General features: G+C 39.4%; 11 non-coding genes across 11 annotated transcripts; all 11 read right to left on the bottom strand.

The window, feature by feature from the left end:
• Positions 1-5,776: 5,776 nt before the first annotated feature.
• Positions 5,777-5,849, bottom strand: trnam-cau. Its single transcript has one exon. It is a non-coding gene; the product is annotated as a tRNA-Met (tRNA).
• Positions 5,850-6,251: 402 nt separating this feature from the next.
• trnam-cau lies at positions 6,252-6,324 on the bottom strand. Its single transcript has one exon. It is a non-coding gene; the product is annotated as a tRNA-Met (tRNA).
• Positions 6,325-6,736: 412 nt separating this feature from the next.
• trnam-cau lies at positions 6,737-6,809 on the bottom strand. Its single transcript has one exon. It is a non-coding gene; the product is annotated as a tRNA-Met (tRNA).
• A 420-nt stretch (positions 6,810-7,229) lies between these two features.
• On the bottom strand, positions 7,230-7,302 carry trnam-cau. Its single transcript has one exon. It is a non-coding gene; the product is annotated as a tRNA-Met (tRNA).
• Positions 7,303-8,202: 900 nt separating this feature from the next.
• trnam-cau lies at positions 8,203-8,275 on the bottom strand. The gene has a single exon. It is a non-coding gene; the product is annotated as a tRNA-Met (tRNA).
• A 419-nt stretch (positions 8,276-8,694) lies between these two features.
• trnam-cau lies at positions 8,695-8,767 on the bottom strand. The gene has a single exon. It is a non-coding gene; the product is annotated as a tRNA-Met (tRNA).
• A 420-nt stretch (positions 8,768-9,187) lies between these two features.
• Positions 9,188-9,260, bottom strand: trnam-cau. Its single transcript has one exon. It is a non-coding gene; the product is annotated as a tRNA-Met (tRNA).
• Positions 9,261-12,228: 2,968 nt separating this feature from the next.
• Positions 12,229-12,301, bottom strand: trnam-cau. The gene has a single exon. It is a non-coding gene; the product is annotated as a tRNA-Met (tRNA).
• Positions 12,302-12,720: 419 nt separating this feature from the next.
• Positions 12,721-12,793, bottom strand: trnam-cau. Its single transcript has one exon. It is a non-coding gene; the product is annotated as a tRNA-Met (tRNA).
• Positions 12,794-13,214: 421 nt separating this feature from the next.
• On the bottom strand, positions 13,215-13,287 carry trnam-cau. Its single transcript has one exon. It is a non-coding gene; the product is annotated as a tRNA-Met (tRNA).
• A 419-nt stretch (positions 13,288-13,706) lies between these two features.
• trnam-cau lies at positions 13,707-13,779 on the bottom strand. Its single transcript has one exon. It is a non-coding gene; the product is annotated as a tRNA-Met (tRNA).
• Between the last annotated feature and the right edge of the window lie 1,411 nt (positions 13,780-15,190).

Below are 15,190 nucleotides of genomic sequence, written 5' to 3'. Positions count from 1 at the left end.
ACATTTTTTTTATTTTGTCAATATTGAATCAAATTTTGTCAATATTAAATAAAATGTTCAATGAAATGTTAAATACTGAAGCCAATGAAAATTAGGTTTAGGCCTACTTAGTCATGTTTGTGGTGGTCCATTGTTACAAGCCAAACATTAAAGCCAAGTTCAAAAAATAAATTGTGTTTAACATGTATAACATGTTACTGAATTAATATATGTTTACTACTTGAAAAATGTAATAATTTTTTTTAATTTCTGTCAATAAACGTGGTTGTGGGCTTATTTGGAACATGGGCTTAAATGGTACTTAGGTACCAATTAAGCCCATGCCAGACTTTTTGACTTTATTCATAACATTTCTTTAATTTGTTCTCTAAAATATGCATAAGTAAATAAATATACCTTCAAATGAGGGATTAATCCTTCATTCTAACAAATGATCATGTTTATAAACCATCTTAGTATCTATGAAAAATACGTGAACTTAGATTTTGGTGGGCCTAATGGGTACACTTACCCTAAATGCTACAAAAGGATTTTGCTGTAACAAAGATGATGGGCGCTGAATTTTAAATCAATCATAATGAAAACATATGACTCACACAGAAAACTGTATTGGCCCCCATATGGTGTGATCATCAGAACACTGAGAACAAGCTGGACAAAGCAGTGGCATGGCAGTATTCTGGGTATTTCTACATGACCAGATTAATGCAGTGCTTGGTGTAAACTACATAAAATAAACATAAAATGGCTTCATGTTGCTTAAAGAAAGATTAATCTAAAGAATTTATTGAGGTATGTTGCAAGGCTTACCATTATTTTTCCTTGATAACTGGCGTCTTTTTAGAAGAGTGGAATACCGAGACAGTATAAAGTAATGGAGTCCTAGTCACCACTAGCAGAAGAAACAGGACCTTAAAAAAGAGTAAGGAAAAATAGAAAGACAAGGTAAAGCACCAAATCATGTCATCTTAGAAGTTTTGAACACTCATGTATGCACTGATTGCAAAGTACTATCCAATTTTGAATTCACTCAAAAAAGGAGGGGACCCAATCTCTTCTTGTCCCGTGAGCTGAATGTCTTGTCACATCCCTTGTGTTTTGTGGCAGAAGCTACAGCAGACACAAAATGCAGACATACATGTAGAGTGATCCAGCTGTTAAGCAGTTATCAGACGGGTGTTGCTGTGTTTATATGTTCTTCTAAAATCAACACTAAGCTGTGACTGGTGCTACCCTCTCCACTTAGAGTGTGTGTTGATCCCACAGCTCTGTATGTCATCTTGCTTGCCCTTGCGCTTTTTCTGCTCACAACAGTTTTGGTTTAGAAAAAAATGCTGCACATCTATTTCTTTTTTGTTTTTTAAATTTGAAAATTTGGATACCATCAAACCTAAAAATCTGAACCAGAATCTTTATTGTCATTGTACACAAGTACAACGAAATTTTGCACAGTTCCATTCAGTGCAATTATTATTACCTCTGCCAAGGAGGTCATGTGATCGCAGGGTTTGTTAGTTTGTTTGTTGGCAACATAACCCAAAAAGATATGGATAGATTCTGATGAAATTTCCAGGGAATGTCAGAAATGGCAAAAGGAAGAACTGATTTGATTTTGGGACTGATCCAGATCATCGTCTGGATCTAGGAATTTTTAAAGGACTTTTCACTATTGGGAGATAGGGCTAATGGCGGAGGTCTGCGCTCTCTGAGTGCTTTTCTAGTTTATTATTGCAACTGCTCTGGGATATGTGCTGTTTTTCAGTCTGTTAGTTTTGGCTCTTATTGTTCTGAACCGTCTTCCTCAGGATAGCAGTTGTTACAGGTGAGATAACACAGTTATAAAAATAACTGATATTGTATCATATGATGCACACGGCTGGAAGGAAATAAAACATTTTGCCAGCATTACACTATACCATATAACTACCTCTAAAGAGGAAAAATTATTACCTCTGTAGGAACTCCTGAGTGGATCCCAATGCTGGTCAATGCATAGCATGAGCTGCCTTGAAGCCTAGCAAGAGGCTCCTGGGAGGATGATAAAAGTAGAAAAGAATTACAAGCAAATCATCCATTACCATCCAAATGAGTCTTTAAAGTGTTTCTGAGATCCACTTACTACAAAAACAATACATGGGGCAGGCTTTCCACTGGTACCCCATCTGGCAAGAATGTTTCAACAAGGCAAAAGAGGTTGTCTTCTTTTTGTCTAAACAGGAGAGAAGCCCTTTATGTCCTCTGAGCAGCCCTCCAACTGTCCTCTCTGAATCTTGAGCTTTGTGGCATCCTGCAAAAATCAAGTGAGCTATTAAATCTTTAGTGCCATGACACTGACGTGCACATATCCCCATTGTGCATTTAGGAGGTGCTGGAGCCAACAGGTAGTGCCCAGGACCACCACAGTCCACCACCACACTATCCCCTTATTCCTGGGGCCGCTACTGTAAATGTGAATATGGGCGAAACTTCCGGTGCCAAAACGGAAGTAGGCTACATTAAATACATGTATTCTAGTACAGCAGCTAACTATAGACGCTAACAAAGAACCACAGTTGTTTCAATAGGAATTCTTCTGGAATTTGTAAATATTTATATTTTTGTTATCACATGTTCACATTGTTTGTATTATAAGCTGTAGATAAGTAAATAAGTTGGATACCACATTATTCCTGGGGGTCTACTGTAGCTATGAATGGAAGTGGAACTTCCAGTACAGTAACAATAATAGCAAAAACATGATTTTTCCAAAGGCTTACTAAAGTGATTTAGTGTCAACAGTGGTTGTTCTGAAATAAATAAATATTTGCTGTAATAAATACTGCTTCGTTTTTGTTAAATCAATGAGCTGAAATGTTTTAATCATATTTTCTGTAATGCTCAGTACCTGTTGCTATGTTCATGGTACTAATATTATGACAAAGTTAAATATGTCTCTCACAACATGCTGTCCACTGTCTAAGTGCATCAGGGATGTGATTCTTTTAGTATTAATTTATCATTAATTCTTAATACAAAACTTGACATTTACCAAAATGAAGAGCTGGCAACTTGAGTCATGGATAATTTTATAAATATAATTCCCATATTTAAGAGGGATTAGTTTGTAAAATGAGAATTTCAGCAACTCCACAAACTAGAAATGTATCTTTTTATACCGATATAAAGCTACTAAAGTTAGCTAAATATGCCCTTGTAGGTTATCTAAAGTAATGTCATCAATTTGAACTCTCCAGTAGAGGCTAGAGAAATAATAATAATATTATCCCGTCTGAGGTGAAGCAGTCTAAGTTTATGTAGTTTGGTATTAAAATTGCTTTAATAGTCACGTTTAGCATCTGGTTTCTATGCAAAGTCCCATTTAGATAGAACGGAGCGGAAGTTGCGCCCATATCCATGGAAGGGTAGGAATAAGCTGGAAAGCCTGCCTCAGGGGACTCTGAACACAGATATGAATGTGACTCTGAACACAGATATGAATGTGACTCTGAACACAGATATGAATGTGACTCTGAACACAGATATGAATATGACTCTGAAGGGGAAAAATCCTTCATCTGAAGCATCAGTGCTGCGGTGGGACTCTCACTTTTTGGCTAGGGGACATCACGGTCCTCACGGTCACTCCCACCTCATCTGGAAAACTCCGTCCTTTTTCTTTCCCTCTTCCCAGTGTTCCCAGTATCCAACCGCCCATTTTTTGTGCATTTTTCAAAAGTCTGAAGTGGGCGGAGTTAGCTCTGAGCTTGGGGTTCACTTATGGACCCCAACAAAGCAAGTGTTAAACGTTCTCCACGCTAAAATGACAGCAAAAAATACAAATCAGACAGCAATGTTGGCTGGTCTAGAATTGAAACAAAATGCCTCCTGACCCATTTAACTTCTACCTATAAACACGTGGTGTTACTGAATGAAAAGAACTCAAGAAATATTTGACACTACGACAAAAGAAGTTCTACATACCTTACCAATAGCTCGTAGGCTGATGCTCCGGGTGACGTCGAATTAATACACGCCAATGTCCTGCTTTGTATTCCATCTTCGTTTGCAGCCCGTTCTGCGAGCAGACAGCAACTTTATGAAATATTTCCGCGCACACGAGACCACAGAAGACACGAAAACGCTGTAGTTTACCAGGCAGCCGTTGGCGGTTTGATTTTCCAACGAACCACACACGCATGCGTATAAGGTCCATCTTTCCCCGCGCCTGCGCGAAACCGTATTCGCGCATGGCAATTGACTGCAACCACAGTGCGCAAACGCATTTCGAGAAAGCAGCACTGTTTGTGTACATGGAGGGAGGCGACTGAAAACTGTTCACTCTGTAGCTCGTTTCCAAATTGTTCCATTTTTAAACACCCAAATCGCTGTTCTAGTACAGACAGAATAGAAAACGTTCCTGTGTAGACAGGGTTGAATGGCGATGGGAAACAGTTTTTCAAAATTATTTTTATATATTTATTTTTTATATTGATACAACTTTATTGAACAGATTCCAATAGTTAATACAGCACTGGCACATGAAACAAAACGTATTTTCTAGACATAAATAACCCCACATACAGGTAAAGAGAAGTTTAGATTAAATTACATAAGGTATGAGAAGTAAATTAAAATTTCAGAAACTAAACCATGGTTTCATATTGGTTTTTTTTTAAGAATTTTTTTTCCCTTAGAAATCAATTTGATAGACTATATGTACAGTTCCCATTCATTTTTAAAACTGATTATGGAGGGTTTCTTGTCATTCTATTTGCATTCATGTTTAAGTTATTTAACCAGTAAAAATAACTATTGTATTTATATAATGTATATACTATATATTCAACTGTGTTATATACATATTATATATACAGTATGTATCTCTCTCTCTCTCTCTCTTTATGTATATATAAAATAGTTCTTTCCAATTACCTTGTTATATTTCCTATCGGTAATATGTGTCATCCAATTTCAGTTCTGAAAGATTGACTGAAACATTAAAGTACATCAATGTATTTTGTGTTAGATGCATTAAAGGAAGTGGAATGGCTTTACAAATGCAATGGCATTCTTTGTGAGAGCAATTAACATCATTCTTTTCCAATAAATCAGTTAAACTAAAATAATTGACCACTTTCATCCATCAAATTAAGAACAAACAAAATGATTTTTGGTACCATTCTTGGTTTCAGTAAGGTTTTCATATTAACTGTAACTGTCCGCTTTATTTCACAAGGCAGCATCATGTGGTGTAGCACTGAGAAACAAATGTGAACATAACAACAAATTGGTGCTTGTTCACAGGTTTTGCAGGTTGACAGGTTTTTACTGTATTTTCTACAGAACTTTCCTGATCGTGCAGTATTTTTAACCTCTTGTCCCTGCTAAAATTACGGTATGTGATTGCAATTTTTTTCACAGATTTTTACTGTGAATTTAAATGTACATGAGAGAAAAGTCTGTAATTTTAACAAAATACTACTGTAATTTTTAGAGTAATTGCCCGTCTTGAAGATTACAGTATTTTTCCTTTATTTTCACAATCTTCTTTCGTTTAAACGGTACAATTTTGTAATTATTACGTACTTTAATTGTAAAAATTTATGTTTCATACTGTTGCTTGATTTACAGCAATTCTGTGTATTTTATACAGTAATATATGTTTATTTGTTTTACGGTCTTTTACTGTTGCTATTTGACAGTCTTTTGCCGTATTTTCTACGGACATTTTTTACAGTGTAGTCTTTTGAACTTGTTGAGTCCATTGTTTTGTTGGCGCTTTTGTCCGTAAAACACCTGCCTCGTGTGAGGTTCGAATTCACGGCCTTCAGATTATGAGACTGACGCGCTGCCTACTGCGCCTACGAGGCATGTTGGTCTTGAACTCCAACATCTACTGGCGTAGTTCAGGGTGCACCTGCTTGGATAGGATCTGTATTTTTTCCGAGTGCCATTGTCTCCTGAATCATGGTTTGTCCATGTGTCTTTGTGGTCATTTCCACATTCTTTCTGCATCTTATTTTTGGTCATCATGCCTCTCAAATTCCTGCCATATGTGAGATTTGAAGTCAAAACCTATGAGACTGAGACTTCTCAGAGTCCAACAAGATATGCTTATCACGGCATTCATAGTGCACACCAGTCGTCACAGTTGCAACTGCATCAATTGTTTTTTTAACTTCCTTTCTCAGCTGATTTACACATTGTTTTTTTCCAGTGTTGTTGCAGTCTTTTGAACTTTTTGAATCAGGCGCTTTTGCCCATAAAAAACCTGCCTCGTGTGAAGTTCGAACTCACGGCCTTCAGATTATGAGACTGACACGCTGCCTACTGCGCCAACGAGGCATGTTTCCTTGCACTCCAACATTTACTCGCGTAGTCCAGGGTGCACCTGCTTGGATTGGATCTGTCTGTTTTTCAAGTGCCATTGTCTCCTGAATCATGGTGTGTACCAGCGTCTTTTGGCATCATTTCCACATTCTTTCTGCATCTTATTTTTGGTCGTCTTGCCTCTACAATTCCTGCCCTATGTGAGATTTGAGGTCACAACCTATGAGACTGATTCTTCGCAGAGTGCAACAAGATACGCTGGTCATGGTATTCAAAGTGCACACCAGTCGTCACAGTTGCAACTGCATCAATTGTTTTTCCAACTTCCTTTCTCAGCTGATGTACACATTGTTTTTTCCAGTGTTGTAGTAGTCTTTTGAACTTGTTGAGTCCATTGTTTTGTTGGCTCTTTTGTCCGTAAAACACCTGCCTCATGTGAGGTTCGAACTCACGGCCTTCAGATTATGAAACTGACGCGCTGCCTACTGCGCCAACGAGACATGTTGGTCTTGAGCTTCAACGTTTACTCGCGTAGTCCAGGGTGCACCTGCTTGGATAGGATCTGTATTTTTTCCAAGTGCCATTGTCTCCTGAATCATGGTGTGTACCAGTGTCTTTTGGCATCATTTCCACATTCTTTCCACATCTTATTTTTGGTCGTCTTGCCTCTACAATGCCTGCCCTGTGTGAGATTTGAAGTCACAACCTGAAGATTATGAGACTGATTCTTCGCAGAGTGCAACAAGATACGCTGGTCACGGTATTCATAGTGCACACCAGTCGTCACAGTTGCAACTGCATCAATTGTTTTTCCAACTTCCTTTCTCAGCTGATGTACACATTGTTTTTTCCAGTGTTGTAGTAGTCTTTTGAACTTGTTGAGTCCATTGTTTTGTTGGCGCTTTTGTCCGTAAAACACCTGCCTCATGTGAGGTTCGAACTCACGGCCTTCAGATTATGAGACTGTCACGCTGCCTACTGCGCCAACGAGGCATGTTTTCATTGAACTCCAACATTTACTCGCGTAGTCCAGGGTGCAACTGCTTGGATTGGATCTGTCTGTTTTTCAAGTGCCATTGTCTCCTGAATCATGGTTTGTCCATGTGTCTTTGTGGTCATTTCCACATTCTTTCTGCATCTTATTTTTGGTCGTCTTGCCTCTACAATTCCTGCCCTATGTGAGATTTGAAGTCACAATCTGAAGATTATGAGACTGATTCTTCGCAGAGTGCAACAAGATACGCTGGTCACGGTATTCATAGCGCGCACCAGTCATCACAGTTGCAACTGCATCAATTGTTTTTCCAACTTCCTTTCTCAGCTGATGTACACATTGTTTTTTCCAGTGTTGTAGTAGTCTTTTGAACTTGTTGAGTCCATTGTTTTGTTGGCTCTTTTGTCCGTAAAACACCTGCCTCATGTGAGGTTCGAACTCACGGCCTTCAGATTATGAGACTGACGCACTGCCTACTGCGCCAAGCGCCAACGAGGCATGTTTTGATTGAACTCCAACATTTACTCGTGTAGTCCAGGGTGCACCTGCTTGGATTGGATCTGTCTGTTTTTCAAGTGCCATTGTCTCCTGAATCATGGTTTGTCCATGTGTCTTTGTGGTCATTTCCACATTCTTTCTGCATCTTATTTTTGGTCATCATGCCTCTCAAATTCCTGCCATATGTGAGATTTGAAGTCAAAACCTATGAGACTGAGACTTCTCAGAGTCAACAAGATATGCTTATCACGGCATTCATAGTGCACACCAGTCGTCACAGTTGCAACTGCATCAATTGTTTTTTTAACTTCTTTTCTCAGCTGATTTACACATTGTTTTTTTCCAGTGTTGTTGCAGTCTTTTGAACTTTTTGAATCAGGCGCTTTTGCCCATAAAACACCTGCCTCGTGTGAGGTTCGAGCTCACGGCCTTCAGATTATGAGACTGACGCGCTGCCTACTGCGCCAACGAGGCATGATTTCATTGAACTCCAACATTTACTCGCGTAGTCCAGGGTGCACCTGCTTGGATTGGATCTGTCTGTTTTTCCAGTGCCATTGTCTCCTAAATCATGGTGTGTACCAGCGTCTTTTGGCATCATTTCCACATTCTTTCTGCATCTTATTTTTGGTCGTCTTGCCTCTACAATGCCTGCCCTGTGTGAGATTTGAAGTCACAACCTGAAGATTATGAGACTGATTCTTCGCAGAGTGCATCAAGATACGCTGGTCACGGTATTCATAGTGCACATCAGTCGTCACAGTTGCAACTGCATCAATTGTTTTTCCAACTTCTTTTCTCAGCTGATTTACACATTGTTTTTTCCAGTGTTGTAGTAGTCTTTTGAACTTGTTGAGTTCGTTGTTTGTTGGCTCTTTTGTCCGTAAAACACCTGCCTCGTGTGAGGTTCGAACTCACGGCCTTCAGATTATGAGACTGACGCGCTGCCTACTGCGCCAACGAGACATGTTGGTCTTGAGCTTCAACGTTTACTCGCGTAGTACAGGGTGCACCTGCTTGGATAGGATCTGTATGTTTTTCCAAGTGCCATTGTCTCCTGAATCATGGTGTGTACCAGTGTCTTTTGGCATCATTTCCACATTCTTTCCACATCTTATTTTTGGTCGTCTTGCCTCTACAATGCCTGCCCTGTGTGAGATTTGAAGTCACAACCTGAAGATTATGAGACTGATTCTTCGCAGAGTGCAACAAGATACGCTGGTCATGGTATTCATAGTGCACACCAGTCGTCACAGTTGCAACTGCATCAATTGTTTTTCCAACTTCCTTTCTCAGCTGATGTACACATTGTTTTTTCCAGTGTTGTAGTAGTCTTTTGAACTTGTTGAGTCCGTTGTTTGTTGGCCCTTTTGTCCGTAAAACACCTGCCTCATGTGAGGTTCGAACTCACGGCCTTCAGATTATGAGACTGACGCGCTGCCTACTGCGCCAACGAGGCATGTTTTCATTGAACTCCAACATTTACTCGTGTAGTCCAGGGTGCACCTGCTTGGATTGGATCTGTCTGTTTTTCAAGTGCCATTGTCTCCTGAATCATGGTTTGTCCATGTGTCTTTGTGGTCATTTCCACATTCTTTCTGCATCTTATTTTTGGTCATCATGCCTCTCAAATTCCTGCCATATGTGAGATTTGAAGTCAAAACCTATGAGACTGAGACTTCTCAGAGTCAACAAGATATGCTTATCACGGCATTCATAGTGCACACCAGTCGTCACAGTTGCAACTGCATCAATTGTTTTTTTAACTTCTTTTCTCAGCTGATTTACACATTGTTTTTTTCCAGTGTTGTTGCAGTCTTTTGAACTTTTTGAATCAGGCGCTTTTGCCCATAAAACACCTGCCTCGTGTGAGGTTCGAACTCACGGCCTTCAGATTATGAGACTGACGCGCTGCCTACTGCGCCAAGGGAATAGCTCATTTGTCGAGCTATAGATACTATAAATAGGATACAAAGTAGCGCATTTTCTCCTTGGAATGCGGTTTTGAATCCCGTCATCTTCCACCCACGCTTCCAACACTTTGGCTGTATCAAGTTAGGCAATTTATTTCACAATATGAAAACATATGTAGGGGCCGAAAACGGGTGAATAGAGGTCAGATAGATATCAAATTTGTAGGAATACCCTGTAACCCACGTATACAAGGCTGCTACGTAATTTCCGTATGCCAGTATTGATCAATGACCAGACTTCCTACGTTCAAGCAAGGCAATAGAACCGATATAAACACGTAGACTACAGCCATTTGCAACATTGTCACCAATAATGTAAACGGTATAATGTGTACTTACACTTCTAAGTAAAAATTAGTATTACTTGTTGCATTTAGATAAGACAATAAAATATCCTTATCTATATCTACACACACACACACAAATATATATATATATATATAAACAAATACACACATAAATAACTGAATAAAAGAGCTTTTTTTGCATTGAGTCAACACAATGGCAATTTATTACAAAACAGAAAGATGAACACAGCTTGGATATTTGTGTATTATACACAATTATGTACAGTTATATACAGAATATACCTTATTATATAAAGAATAATATATACAGAATATAATATTACAAAATACAATCAGCAGAATAATATGTACACGATAAAATATTATAAAATACAATCAGCAGAATAATATGTACACGATAAAATATTACAAAATACAATCAACAGAATAATATGTACACAATAAAATATTACAAAATGCAATTAACCCTCAGACCTCACTTTAATTTAATACCCATAAAAGCCATTAAGGACAAAAATGTCCACTTCCAAAAAACTGCTATAAAAACTTAACAGATTTATTTTTTTTTTCTGCTTTTTTTTTCTTTTGACATAAATCTCTAGAACAACTTCAGCTGTGCTTAAAACTACCAAGTATTCAATCATTTTGAGGATTTTAACCCTTTAAAAGCCAGTTTGGTTACTTAATGTCAATGTTGATTTTTATGAAAAAGAAATAAATGAAAAAAAATAATGATAATAATAATAAAAGCAAAAAATGTGTTATCTTCCTCAAACCAAATGTTGGATGGCTGGGGCATTATTTCTAAATCCAGCGTGGACATGTCAATGATTAGCTAAAGTATTGCCATTTTTGGAAGTGGACGTTTTTGTCCTTAATGACTCGAAAGGATCGTACATTTTCAATCAGATGCTACACAAAAACTTAGAATGCATCTAAGTCAATATTTTGGCTAATCATTGACTCTGCGTAGCCTGGCAACAGTCTAACAGAAATGAATAAATGGAGAATGGAGAATAGTTCGCTACTGGACGTAAGAATGTAGTTTCATTGATTTTCATTCTGAAAAAGCGTAGTGAAGAGGGGTATGCATGTTTCACAGTAAAAAAAAAAAAAGAATGAATGAAGAATCGTTTGTACAATGGCCGACTAGTACATAGTGGAAAGTGTTACAGCAACTTGCAAACGGGTTTCAAATGAACGAGTTAAAAGTGTTTCGTGCTTTTAGCTAGCTATCAAATTCGTGTATAATTCTCCGCCAAAAGTGAGCCAAATTCAAAATATGGATAAGAATGAGTGGAGATTTGTTACTCTCCCGGGCGATTTCAAGAAATTATTTCAGATATACTCGAAAAGCAACGTAATTAAATGTTCAACTGCGTGCTAAAATGTCGGTTGAATCACGCTATCTGCAATATGTAATTTTAATCATTTGATTTTAAGTATTAAAAGTAAAACTTCGTAATAACTGAGGGATACCCGTACTTACCGCTTTCGGAAAAGTTGTCGAAGGCGACCAAAGGGGGCGCGGCCTTCTTCTAAATCTTGGTAGCACTCGTCATTCTGATTGGTCAAACCGTGGAGAGCGCTGTGAAAGGTGATTGGTTCTCTCAATTCTTGGTAACAGGGTGGCATTTCATTGGTCAAATCTTGGTAGAATTCTTGGTAGCATCAAGCAACTGGATTGGCTCTTAGATGATTTATGGAGCTCGACTGACGGGTGACAGGGAGCGCCAACGAGGCATGTTTTCATTGAACTCCAACATTTATTTGTGTAGTCCAGGGTGCACCTGCTTGGATTGGATCTGTATGTTTTTCAAGTGCCATTGTCTCCTGAATCATGGTGTGTACCAGCGTCTTTTGGCATCATTTCCACATTCTTTCCACATCTTATTTTTAGTCATCATGCCTCTCAAATACCTGCCATATGTGAGATTTGAAGTCAAAACCTATGAGACTGAGACTTCTCAGAGTCCAACAAGATATGCTTATCACGGCATTCATAGTGCACACCAGTCGTCACAGTTGCAACTGCATCAATTGTTTTTTTAACTTCCTTTCTCAGCTGATTTACACATTGTTTTTTTCCAGTGTTGTTGCAGTCTTTTGAACTTTTTGAATCAGGCGCTTTTGCCCATAAAACACCTGCCTCGTGTGAGGTTCGAACTCACGGCCTTCAGATTATGAGACTGACGCGCTGCCTACTGCGCCAACGAGGCATGTTGTCATTGAACTCCAACATTTACTCGCGTAGTCCAGGGTGCACCTGCTTGGATTGGATCTGTCTGTTTTTCAAGTGCCATTGTCTCCTGAATCATGGTGTGTACCAGCGTCTTTTGGCATCATTTCCACATTCTTTCTGCATCTTATTTTTGGTCGTCTTGCCTCTCAAATTCCTGCCATATGTGAGATTTGAAGTCACAACCTGAAGATTATGAGACTGAGACTTCTCAGAGTCAACATGATATGCTTATCACGGCATTCATAGTGCACACCAGTCGTCACAGTTGCAACTGCATCAATTGTTTTTCCAACTTCCTTTCTCAGCTGATTTACATATTGTTGTTTCCAGTGTTGTCGCAGTCTTTTGAACTTGTTGAGTCTATTGTATTGTTGGCGCTTTTGTCTGTAAAACACCTGCCTCGTGTGAGGTTCGAACTCACGGCCTTCAGATTATGAGACTGACGCGCTGCGTACTGCGCCAACGAGGCATGTTTTCCTTGAGTTCCAACATTTACTCGCGTAGTCCAGGGTGCACCTGCTTCGATAGGATCTGTATTTTTTCCAAGTGCCATTGTCTCCTGAATCATGGTTTGTCCATGTGTCTTTGTGGTCATTTCCACATTCTTTCTGCATCTTATTTTTGGTCGTCTTGCCTCTACATTTCCTGCCCTACGTGAGATTTGAAGTCACAACCTTAAGATTATGAGACTGAGACTTCTCAGAGTCCAACAAGATCGGCTGATCTTGGTATTCATAGTGTGTGCACCAGTCATCACAGTTGCAACTGCATCAATTGTTTTTCCAACTTCTTTTCTCAGCTGATTTAGATATTGTTGTTTCCAGTGTTGTAGTAGTCTTTTGAACTTGTTGAGTCCATTGTTTCGTTGGCGCTTTTGTCCGTAAAACACCTGCCTCGTGTGAGGTTCGAACTCACGGCCTTCAGATTATGAGACTGACGCGCTGTCTAGTGCGCCAACGAGGCATGTTGGTCTCCAACTCCAACATTTAGTTGCATAGTTCAGGGTTCACCTGCTTGGATAGGATCTGTATTTTTTTCCAAGTGCCATTGTCTCCTGAATCATGGTTTGTCCATGTGTCTTTGTGGTCATTTCCACATTCTTTCCACATCTTATTTTTGGTCGTCTTGCCTCTACAATTCCTGCCCTATGTGAGATTTGAAGTCACAACCTGAAGATTATGAGACTGAGAATTCTCAGAGTCCAACAAGATATGCTTATCACGGTACTCATAGCGTGCACCAGTCACCACAGTTGCAACTGCATCAATTGTTGTTCCAACTTCCTTTCTCAGCTGATTTACATTAGTTGATTCCAGTGTTGTCGCAGTCTTTTGAACTTGTTGAGTCTATTGTCTTGTTGGTGCTTTTGTCCATAAAACACCTGCCTCGTGTGAGGTTCGAACTCACGGCCTTCAGATTATGAGACTGACGCGCTGCCTACTGCGCCAACGAGGCATGTTGGTCTTGAACTCCAACATTTACTGGCGTTGTTCAGGGTGCACCTGCTTCAATAGGATCTGTATTTTTTCTAATTAAAGGGGGTGCGGCCTTCTTCTGAATCTTGGTAGCTCTCATCATGCTGATTGGTCAAATCGTGGGGGGCACTGTGAAAGGCGATTGGTTCTCTCAATTCTTGGTAGCAGGGTGGCATTTCATTGGTCAAATCTTGGTAGATTTGTGGTAGCTGAGGGCAAGGTGATTGGCTGTCGCTACCAGGATTAACCTCGATTCTCAGGTGGTAGGAGGCGCCAATGAGGCAGATTGGTCATTAATGTCACCATTCACTTGCGTAGTCCAGGGTGCACCTGCTCCGATAAGATCTGAATTTTTCAAGTGCCATTGTCGGCTGAGTCACGGTTTGTTCCAGTGTTTTTTGGTATCATTTCCACATTCTTTCCACATCTTATTTTTGTCCATCTTGCCTCTAAAATACTAGTGTCTTTGCGGTCTATTTCCACGCGCTTGCTACATCTCACACGTCTCATACGTCACAGTCAGCAGCTGGTGAACTATTCACCAACCTGTCCCCACTTTCAGTGGGCAGGTAGGCACCCATTGGGATGGACGATCACCAAACACCCAGCTAGTAATTCCACGAGTCAGAAACAGGCTGCCAGGCAAGCCACAGAACCTTACGGCTGGTTTCATGGAGGCAGACCCTGAGCAGCAGGTAGCTCCAGCGGGACAGTGGTGACACGTCTTACCGCCGCCTTGCAGGGAGACAACGGCTGTTGACAGAGTTTTAATTATGAACTAGTCAATATCATAACATAAAAAGTTGAAATTATGGAATAAATAAGACAAATTATGAGTAAAATGTCATAATAATGAATATTTTTTTTATCTTATTATCCTGACTTTTTATCTCATAAATATGACTTAAGATTATTTTTTCATAAATGCCTTACTTTCACATATTTCTTTTTTAAGTGGCAGAAATCGGCTTCCATCCACTTCCCCCTAAACCTAATAAGTGGCTGTTCCACCCTTGACGGAAACAAACTTCAAACGAGCATTTGCAATAACTGTCAATGAGGGTTTCACATCACTGTGGAGGAATTTTGGCCAAGAATTCTTTTGGAGGGTTTTCAAGCATGACTGACCAGTTTAAGGTCAAACCACAGCATCTTAATCAGATTTTGGTCCAGACTAAATCTGCTCAAGATGCGTTTTAAAACTCTGGTAATTTGGTGGTACTTATCCCTTATGTTAACCTAGTATTTATCGGAAAAGTCATGGCCAAACTTTCTAGTGATCACGGCAAAAATAATTCAGCCATAAAAAGGGTTCAAAACCAACTGTTTCATCATCAAATCATGTTGGATGTTTTCCAAATACAGGTGTTTTCATATGAAATAGAAAAAAG

This window comes from Cheilinus undulatus, linkage group 2 (genome assembly GCF_018320785.1).
Source record: "Cheilinus undulatus linkage group 2, ASM1832078v1, whole genome shotgun sequence".
Classification (NCBI taxonomy): domain Eukaryota; kingdom Metazoa; phylum Chordata; class Actinopteri; order Labriformes; family Labridae; genus Cheilinus; species Cheilinus undulatus.
The sequence above is the reverse complement of the archived record's forward strand: the minus strand, read 5'-3'. Positions and strand labels throughout refer to the sequence as shown.